The sequence below is a fragment of the Melospiza melodia genome, unplaced genomic scaffold (genome assembly GCF_035770615.1).
Source record: "Melospiza melodia melodia isolate bMelMel2 unplaced genomic scaffold, bMelMel2.pri scaffold_32, whole genome shotgun sequence".
NCBI lineage: Eukaryota > Metazoa > Chordata > Aves > Passeriformes > Passerellidae > Melospiza > Melospiza melodia.
In genome coordinates this window covers 128867-138790 of record NW_026948638.1, presented here as the reverse complement: position 1 = coordinate 138790, position 9924 = coordinate 128867, and the positions used below count along the sequence as shown (strand labels likewise).

General features: G+C 56.5%; 1 long non-coding RNA gene across 2 annotated transcripts; it reads left to right on the top strand.

Moving 5' to 3' along the window:
* Positions 1-1417: 1417 nt before the first annotated feature.
* On the top strand, positions 1418-5694 carry LOC134434144 (uncharacterized). 2 transcript variants are annotated; one of them, XR_010031807.1, is made up of 7 exons: positions 1418-1508; positions 2142-2321; positions 2570-2719; positions 2952-3809; positions 4081-4240; positions 4421-4534; positions 4993-5694. It is a non-coding gene; the product is annotated as an uncharacterized LOC134434144 (long non-coding RNA). The 2 variants fall into 2 exon arrangements; XR_010031806.1 differs by having other exon boundaries at positions 2909-3809.
* Positions 5695-9924: the final 4230 nt, after the last annotated feature.

The window sequence follows — 9924 nt, the reverse complement described above, 5'->3', positions numbered from 1 at the left end:
AGCAAAAGCAGATATTCTCCAACACTCTTTCTCTTTCTTTCTCCTCTCTCCCTTTCCCGCTGTCTGGCACCCTTCTCTCGGGGTCCCTTGCCCGACGTCCCTCTCCTCTCCCCGCCTCCCTCTCCCCTGCCGGGCTGGGCCATGCCCTCGGCCCGGCCCCGCCCCCAGGCGGGGCTGCCCCGTGCCCGGCCCCGGCCGTCCCGCCGCGGTCTCGCCTCCGCCCGGCTCTGGCAGTACTGGCGGTGGCGCTGTTGGGCGGGCATCAGTGCCTGGTGCGGGGGCGGCATCGCCGCCCTTCGGCTCCGCCTGGCCCGAGCCCAGCCCCGGACCCGACGCAGGCTCCAGTCCCGACCCCAGCCCCGGCCCCGGCCCCGGCCCCGGCCCCGACCCCGGCCCCGGCCCCGGCCCCGGCCCCGGCCCCGACTCCGGCCCCGGCTCCTCCCGGGGCCCGCGGAGGACACACGCGGCGCAGCCGCTCCCGCCGCCTCCACTGCGGTTTCCCCGGCCCGAGCTCCGCCTCTCGGCAGCGCGGCCGCCGGCACGGAACCTCCCGTGCCGCGTTCCGAAGAGCGAACGCCTGGGCATGGCCGGCCCGGGGCGGGTGAGGGGCGCTCGGGGGCCGTGGCTGGCCCCGGGCCGAGCGCTGACAGCCGCGTCCCGCCCGCAGGGAAGACGCAGCAGGGCCTGAAGGAGCAGTACAGGCTGGGTTCGCTGCTGGGGCGCGGCGGCTTCGGCAGCGTCTTCGCGGCCACGCGGCTCTCGGACGGCGCCCCGGTGAGCGGCGGACAAGGAGGAGTGGGCGGAGGAGGAGGAGGAGGAGGAGGAGAAGGGCAGAGGATGGGGCTGGGCAGGGCAGGCGGCGAGCTGAGCCCGCTGCTCCCCTTGACTTGCAGGTGGCCATCAAAAGGGTGCCACGCAACCGCGTCCTGCACTGGGGCGAGCTGGTGAGTGAGCGGGGCCAGCAGCCGGGGCTGCCGGCCGGGGATGAGCCGAGGCCCGGCAGGGTGGGAGCCGCCAGGACACCCCGAGGGAGAGCGGGCGTGGGGCCAGCGCAGGGCACAGAGCATCCCTGGCTGGCTGAGGGTTTCACGAGCCCCAACACGGCATCAGCCCCACTGATGGCATCGTGCTCCTCCCGCAGCCCGACGGCACCAGCGCACCCCTGGAGATCGTGCTGCTGGCCAAGGTGTCCACTGGCTTCCCTGGTGTGGTCCAGCTGCTGGAGTGGCTTGAGCTCCCCAAGGACATCTTGATGGTGCTGGAGCGGCCAAAGCGGTGTCAGGACCTGCATCGTTTCATTCGGGCACGGCGGTTCCTGCCCGAGGAGGAGGCGCGGGAGCTGTTCCGCCAGGTGCTGGAGGCCGTGCGGCACTGCACCAGCTGCGGGGTCCTGCACAGGGACATCAAGCCAGAGAACATCCTGGTTGACCTGGACACTGGGCAGGCCAAAGTAATTGACTTTGGCTGTGGCACCTACCTGCAAGACACAGCCTACACTCACTTTGCAGGTGAGCCCACACAGGGCTCCTGGGCCCAGCATCTCATGACCCAACATCTCCCAGCCCAAGCTGGCTGTGGCAGCAGGGATTCTCTCTTTTGTGGCCTTTCATGGCACTGAGTCTTCAGCTGAGTTTCTTTTGAAACTCAGGGCTGAGTGGGTAGCCATCTTCCAGCCCTGCTGGCAGCCTTTGCCCCCCACTCTGCCCAGAACTGGTGCTGGGGCAGCCAGCCCAACAAAAACACCCATGGGTGGGAGTAGCAGAGAGGGGGGACTGGAACCGGTGCCCAGCCGGTTTGGTGTGCAGGTGAGAAAGGGCTTGGACTGCTCCACTCACCTGGTCTGTTGGGGTTCATAATGTTTTTTGGGGCAATGCAGGCAGGGAGGATGAGAGCATGGTTTTTCCCAGCACTGGGTGGGTTCTTCCTTGTTATGGTCAGGACTTGCCAGGGCTTCCACTGCCCCCTTGAAACACCAGTGGCTTCTTTTCCAACCCCAAGTCTGTACACAAGTCCCAGGTGCTGGTGAGAGGGCAGTGCTCACCCTGTGTGCCACTGAGGCAGCCCCCACATGCCCAGGGATGCTGGGGCCAGGCTCTGGGAGCAGCAGCATCCCCCTGATGAACTCCATCTGTATTCCATAGGAACACGGTCATACAGCCCCCCGGAATGGACCCACTTTGGCCGGTACTATGGCAAGCCAGCTACCATCTGGTCCCTGGGCATCCTGCTGCACCAGATGGTCTGCGGGGAGCACCCTTTCAGGAGGGGCCAGAACATCAGCTGGGACCATCAGCTCTCGCTGCCACAACGGCTCTCTCAAGGTGGATCCTCATCTCCGGGCTTGTGGGGAATTCCAGTGCTGGGAGACAGCAGCGGGCTTGTGGGCATCCTGCACTGGCAGCTGCTGAGGAGGTGGCACATGTCCTGCTCTCCTCCAAAACAGGGAGTTGATGGGAAAGTTCAGGCCGAGCTTTGAGCACATCCAGCATGGCCTGGGCATGGGAATGGTGGGGCAAAGCCAATAGGAGCCTTCTCCAACTAACTGGTGGTTTCTGGTTTCTCTTCCCAGAGTGCCAAGATCTGATCAGGCAGTGTTTATCCATGCTGGACTTGGAAAGGCCCTCATTAGAAGAGCTGTTCTGTCATCCTTGGATGAAGGATATTCATCTGCCCTAGAAGAAGGGAGAGAGCCACAGGCACACTTTGATCCAGGGCCCTGGTAAGTTCCAGCTCCACACATGCCTTGGCAATCAGAAGCAAAGGAACCCAGCCCTTTTTGTGTTGCCTGTGCCACTGCATCGGGCTCATGGGATGGGAACACACAGACCTTGTGCTGGACCTGAGCTGCTCTGCCCAGCACTGGTGGGCGCCATCCCAGCTGGTTTTGCTTGTTCTGGTTCCCTGACAGCTGGGGCCCTGGGCAGAGCCCTGAGAGCCTGATCTGCCCCCAGGGAAGGAGAAGGAGCCCCTGGAGAAGCTATACCAGGTGGGGCTGCTGCTGTTGGAGAGAGTGAGGATGACACCAAGGATGACAAGCTCTTCCTCAGCCTGGCCAGCTGAAGATGATGGACTTTGATTCTGGCACCTTCTTCAAAGCCAGGCTCCACAGTGAATTTGCAGATGAGTCCACATGCAGGGGGATGTTCTCAGATTTGGGCATTGCCCAGCCTGGCTGGGAACCAAAGGCTTCCCCTTTGCTGGGGCAGATGCAGCTCATTCTTCAGTGGCTGCCCAGCTGCTTTTGGCAGGGCTGGGGCATGGCCTGGGGTGGGTACGAAATGGGAGTGGGCTCCTGGCCCTGCCAACAGCCCCCAGCACCCACCATGCCCCGGGCTGGGGCTGGGGCAGCCAGCCCGACACAAACAAAGCCCCATGGTGGGAGCAGAGGTGGGACTCCAGAACTTGTGCAGGGGCTGCTTTGCTGTACAGGCAAGGAAGGGCTTGGGCTTCTCCACTGCCCTTGTTTGCTTTGGGGTCACCGCGATTTTAGGGGGCAGTGCAGGGGGGGAAGAGAGAAAGTGTGGGCTTCCCTCACCCATGGATGGGTTTTTCCCTATCATGTGGGGGTTTGGCCTTCCTCAAGGCCCTGACAGAGATGGGAGTTTTTACTGTTTTTCTTGTTTTCTCTTTTTGTCTCTAATCTCTTTTCAATAATGTGTTGTTTGTTTTTCCAGAGGAAGTGTTCCAGGTGGTCCAGTGTGGATGGGGAAGTGCTTGGGAGCAGCTGTGGCGTGGATGGGCCGTGCCCTTGGAGAAGGCTGAGGACATGGTTTGGGAGCAGCTTTTCTTTCAGCCGTGGCTGGAGTGAGGTGGGTCCCTGTGTGCTTGGCAGAGTGGGATCAGAGCTTTTGGGAGATGGCAGCGAGCACAGGAGCATCCTGCTCTGGGCAGCTGCTGAGGGCTGGATGTGCCGTGGCTGGCTGCAGGCTGGGCACATGTGCTGCCCTCCTGCTCTGCTGCCAAAGGCAGCAGGGATGGGCAGCTCTGGGCACAGCCAGCATGGCCTGGGCACCGCAGGCCTTGGCACAAGGGCACAGGAGCCCTCAGCTGACGGGTGGTTTCTGCTTTCTCTCCTTGCAGCCAGGCTCTGCGGGTGCTGAGGCTGCTCTGGGCTCTGCCAGGGCTCTGCTGGGCTCAGCCCTGAGCCCAGCTGGGCTGGCTCTGCCCTCACATTGCTCTGACAGCTCTGCATCAGATGAGCCCATTGCGAGCACAGCACCTGAGCTTTCTGCTTTGGCAGGTGAGTGAGACTCTGCTGCAGGCCCAGAGATTGCAGCTGGGGTCACACATCCAACTGGCAAGGACCCAAACTCTCCACAGTCCCAGCTGAATGCCTGGATCTGTACAGGGTGTTTTGTCTGTCCCATTCTTTCTTCTTGATTGGCTGGAATTGTGCAATTGCACTTTCTTCCTCCTCTAGCAGTGCCACGAGTGGGCCAAAGCTGGCGAGTGGGCCGTGCTCCTGAGGCAGTGCAGTCTGGAGCTGATGGATGGAGAACTGCCCTTCTGCACTTCCAAACCAGAGGAAAAAGCTGTAAGTGGGACTTTATGTCTCTAAGAAATCCCTGACAGTTTCAAAAGGAATGTGCAGCTCATTCGCAGGGTGAGAAGGAAGGTCATCTTCTAAAGGATTTGGGGTTTGACAGAGTTTCCATTCCCCGTCCTGCTTGGAGCTGGAAGGGCACAAAGCAATTTCCTCTTGCTTCGAGCACAATTTCAAATACCAGTGTTGGAAACAAAGCCCAAAATCTTTTAAGAGGCTTTTGAGGTCACAAAGATGGATCCATGCCATCAGCACATTTACAATGGAAATAACTGAGTTCTCATTTTAAAAAGATCATATACCTGTTAATGCAAAGAATGTAACTTGGCATTTATGTTTTTTTTTCATTAACTGTATGTTATGTTTTTTCACTAACACTTGGATTTTATTCTTATCTTTTACAATTTATCAATTTTTTTCCCTTTTTCCTTTTTTTTTCCTTTCAATAGAAAACATGTCCTACAAAAGGAATGTCTTTTGCTCCTGGTTCCCGTGTGGAGCAGCTCCCTTCCTGCTGGCTGAGCTGCTCAGGCACAGCCCGGCAGCCCTTGGCCCGGCAGGGCTGAGGCTTTTCCCCATTGCTGGGCACAGACTGATGGAGCAGCACTGCTGAACAGAGGCACACAGAGGGACCAGCAGCAGCTGCCTTTGGCCACCTGAGGCTCCAAGGCCCAAACTCTGAGCAGCCAGGGCTGGAAGAGACTGGCAGGATCTGATCCCTGACTCTGGGCCAGGGCTGCACAAATGACCCCACAGCAGCAGCAGCAGCAGCAGCAGCAGCACATGGAGCTGACTTGGAGCACAGCCCCTGCCCCTCTTCCCTCCCGTGTGCAGCGGTGTCACAGCAGCCTGAGGCACCTGGGAGCCCCCAGTGTGGGGGGAGATGGCAGCCCTGGGCTCCTGGAGGCTGTGGAAGGAACGGAGCTGGGCACTCCCTGTCCATGGGGAGCTTCCAGATGGAAAAGGCTGCTGTGCCCAGGCAGCTGCAAGGGCACAGAAAGGAGGCTCTGGAGCACTGGATCTGTGCCAGTGCCACAGTCCTGGGCAGCAGCCAGCGAGCCCTGGGGGAACAGAGGGCACAGCAAGAGGGACAGAACCAGGCAAGGGCAGAGACTGGAGAGAGCCAGGCCCGGGAGCAGGAACAGCTGCTCCATTGCACTCTTGGAGAAAGCTCTTGGCTGGTTCAAAGCGCTGAAAGGCGTGAAGGGCAGAGAGGAGGCCACAGCAAACAATGCTCCTGTTTGCATAGCCTCCCCTCTCCGTGTCCCAGAAGGAATTGCATGGACTGTGTTCTTCTCTCCGAGCCGTCTCGTTCAGCATGAGCAGCTCAGCACCAGGAACTGAAGGAGCTGAAGCCTCAGGCCACAGGAGCTGGGCAAGAGGAGATATTTGGAGCAAAGTAATGCTGCTAAAATAGCCCCAGCTGAATGCAGTGGATAGAATCATGGAATCAAAGAATGCTTGCTGTTGGAAAAGCCCTCTGAGCTCACCCAGTGCAGCCGCTCACCCAGCAGTGCCAAGCCCAGCACTAAAGCACGTGCCTGAAGTGCCAAGGCCTGGACAGCAGCCCTGAGTGAGGCCTGGACAGCAGGCCCTGAGCCAAAGGTGGCCTCTGGATGAACCTTCCAAGCAAAGGTTATCTTTGTATCTGCTCCCTAATGAAATATGCATGGTGATTAGCACTGTGGTAGATGTAGCCACTCCTTAGTGAAACATGGATTGACCTTTGTGTATTTAGAAGCCAGACAAGGCCATGAAATCTGACATCTGGCCTTGTTTGGGGCTGTATGGTCAAAGTCAGCTCCCTTGGTTTCTCCTTGAGCCCTGGCCAGGCTTTGGGAGGGACCCAAGAGGAGGATGAAAGCAGATGTTGCCACCCTAGCAGTGCTGTCAGTTTGTTCATTCAGCACTGTCAGAGCTGGGCCCTCTCCCAGCGGGGTTGGAGCCTCACCTGTGGCTGGAGGCACCTGCAGGAATTCCCAGTGCCCAGGAGTGGCTCTGCAGCCCTTGGCAGCTTCCCCAGCTGCTGTGTGGATCTGGGGGATGGTAAAGGCTGAGGGTAAATGCTGCTGGATCTTTCTTAATCACTGCTGCAATCTTTGGTGGGGATGGTTGGGTGCATTGCTGAGCTGCTCCTTTTGTGATTCTTTTCAGCTCTGAACTGCAGGAAATGACACTGATTTCTTCAGTTGGACTGTGTGTCTCTGGTGCTGATTTTGCACACTGGTAAAACAAAACTGGCACAGTCTGGCCAGATGCCAACAAAATGTCACTTGTTCAATGTAAATGTGAGGAATCAGTCCCATCAGAAATTCCCAGCTGGGGAGCCCTTCCCTGGAGTTCCCTGGCTCTGGAGTGGGCTGAGGTCAGAGCCCCGTGTGGGAGCAGTGGGGCAGTCGGGTAAAAGAAGCTGCGCCCCTGGATGTCTTCAAATGCATCCAAAAATTGCACATGGAAAAGGAAAAGACCTTGTGGGTTTGGGCAGACAAAGATAAATTTGTTGAGAGTACATAGGAAACAGCACCCTCAGAAGGAGCAATTATTGTTGGAATGCTCGCACATGGAGCAACAGAAGAGGTTTTAATCTTGAGCTCAGATGCATTTGTGCAAGTGAAATATTGATATATTGTATCATTATATACCTATTTATAGGTTAAGACATTTATATATATATTTACATATGTATTTATATATTTTAATATGTATCTATATTTTGATATGTCTATATCAATACATACATAAAAAATGGGAATAATATGAAATAGTGCTGACAATAATAATTTGGTATCTTTGGCTGCTCAGGGATGTAACACTAAATACCCTACAGAACAGGATTGGCCAGGACCCTAGTGTCAGTGGTCAATTTTGTGAGATCGTATACAATGAAAAAGGGAGGAAGGGATGAAATTGGCTATTTTTACAGGGTTTGCTTATACTGTGATGCAGAGTGCTTTGTCTGTTCCTGTGAAAAATACAGTGATTTTGCCTGCAGGGTTTTTCATGTACCAGACTATGCACAAGCTGCAGGATTGGTTGAAAGGGTGAAGGGGTTGTTTAAAAGAACAGTTGGAAAAATGAGGAGATGGGAACCTTTGCCCATGGAGAACCCATCTCCCAGATGTGCTCCATGCCCTTAACAATGGCCCACTGGGGAAATGGAAACCCCCTGGCTGTGCACGGCTGCCCCCAATTTGCAAATCCAACCATGGGCAGTGAGACTTGGACTGCCTGGGAAATTGTTCTGGCTGTGATGGTCCCTGGCAGGGCCAGCCCAGAGGCTGCAGGGCTGGCCCTTCATGCATTGGAATTCATTAGGATAAATTCAAAACAAATGAGAGCTGTCAATTCTGAAACAGGAATTCAGATTCCTCCAGGACACTTTGCTTTGGTAACTGCTCACTTGGAGCTTGGCCTTGCAAAGTGTTCCTGTCATGGCAGGTGGAATTGATGCAGAATATCCAGGAGAAATTACAGTAATTCTGTTAAACAATAATGAACAAGATTGGATTATTCAACCCCATGACAGGGTAGCACAATTATTGATATTGGAATTTTGAAAATGAAAACAAAGCAGACCCAGCTCCAATCACCACCGTTTGTGGAGATAAAGGGTTTGGATCCAGCAGCCCTAATAATGGAGTCAGAGTGTGGGTCCAGAGGCCAAATGGCCCTCCCAAGGCAGCTGAAGGAGCAGCTCCTAGGAAAGACAACTCTGAGTCCTGAAACCTGGGCAGGAACAATGGGAATGTGTCCCTGCAGCCAAGGATTCTGTGTGAGAGCAAGGAGATCTGACAGGAGATTGTTTTACACATCCTGCCAGACCAGATCTCCCTGTTTGCCCCAAGGGCCCCTTTGGAAAATGCTCTGATTCATGGGGCTCCATGTGAAGGCTGCTGTGACACTGAGGGACTTGCACAGGAATTCCATCCAGGAGCCTGGGTGCCCCTCAGGGACTGGGACCCGGCCCCTTCCAGCCAGAGGGGAAAGGGCCCCCCAAGCCTTGTTAGCCACAGACAGCATGGTAAAGCTGAACAGCAAAGGGCCTGGGGGCATTATTCTGGAATTAAAAAGGTGCCAGCTCCATGGACAACAGAATTCTTGTTCCTAATTGGAATGAGATTGAGAAAAAAGAATGAAGAACAGTGTCACTAAAGTACTACTGATGTCTGTAAAGGTGTACCTTGATAGTCAGCCAGAATCTTTGTCTGCCACAAACACCTCTAGTGTTTCACCAAGGGATTGGTCATCAAAATGTAATGATGGCTTATGATGGATTGCTGAACTTCTTTTGTAATTCTTTGCTAATGATTATATGCTTTGCTGAGCTTATCCTTTTTTAAATCTTTGCAGCTGTGCATGATATAAATGACACAATTCTACAAGTTGGTGTCTGTGTCTTTGGTAGTGACCCTGCCCACTGGTGACCCAGCGCCCTCTTTTGCCTAAGTGTTCCCTGGGAAGGCAAAAGCACTCCCTCCAAAATTCCCCCTTTCCTCCTTGTTCCCCCCTTCACACCCTGAGCATGATGTGCTCTGGTCTGGGGTATGCCTGGGGTCAGTTGGGGTCCCCTGTCCTGGCTGTGTCCCCTGCCCAGCTCCCCCGCAGCCCCAGCCCCTCCCCAGCGTGGCTGACGAGGGGCAGGACAGGCCTTGGCTGTGCTGCAGCTCAGCAAGAACAAAACCATCTCTGCGTGCTCAGCCCTGTGCTCAGCACCCGGCCCAGCAGTGTCTCAGTGCCAGGGGCTGTGCCCTCAGTGCCTGCCAGGGGTTTCCATGGCAACTGCCAGGCCAGGTGACCCAGGTGTCCCCCCCAGTGCCAGTTGCCATGGAAACAGTGCCCAGCCCTGCCCCTTTCTGTCTGGCTGACCTGGCTTTGGCCCTGGCAGTGCCGCTGGCTGCTGGTTCCTGGTGCCTGAGCGGCCAGCGCGGCACAGGGCAGGTGGCCATGGCACAGCCCCCAGCAAGGGATCCCCTCTGGCTCTGGGCACTGACACCAGCCCTGAGCACGGGCCCAGGGCAACTTTCCATGGCCACCAACCATCACAACAGGTCCGGGCATTGCTTGCCATGGCCCCAAACCAAGGAATGGGTCCCCGTGGCCATTGCCATGGCACCTGGTGGCACCGAGTGTCACTGCAATTGTACCTGGAACAGCCCTGGCACCACTTTGTCCTGAGGGTTGCCATGGCAGCTGAGGACAGCAACAGCTGGTGCTCTGCAAGGGCCCTGGGGCAGAAGGGAAGGAGCAGCAGAGCAGGGGCTGATCCATCCCCAGTGCGCTGCACAGCCCAGGACAGTGTCCCAGAGCGTCCTCATGGAGCTGCCAACAACATCCCCCCTCTGCAGCCCTGGCTTCTGCCCCAGCTTACAAAGGTGCCCCAT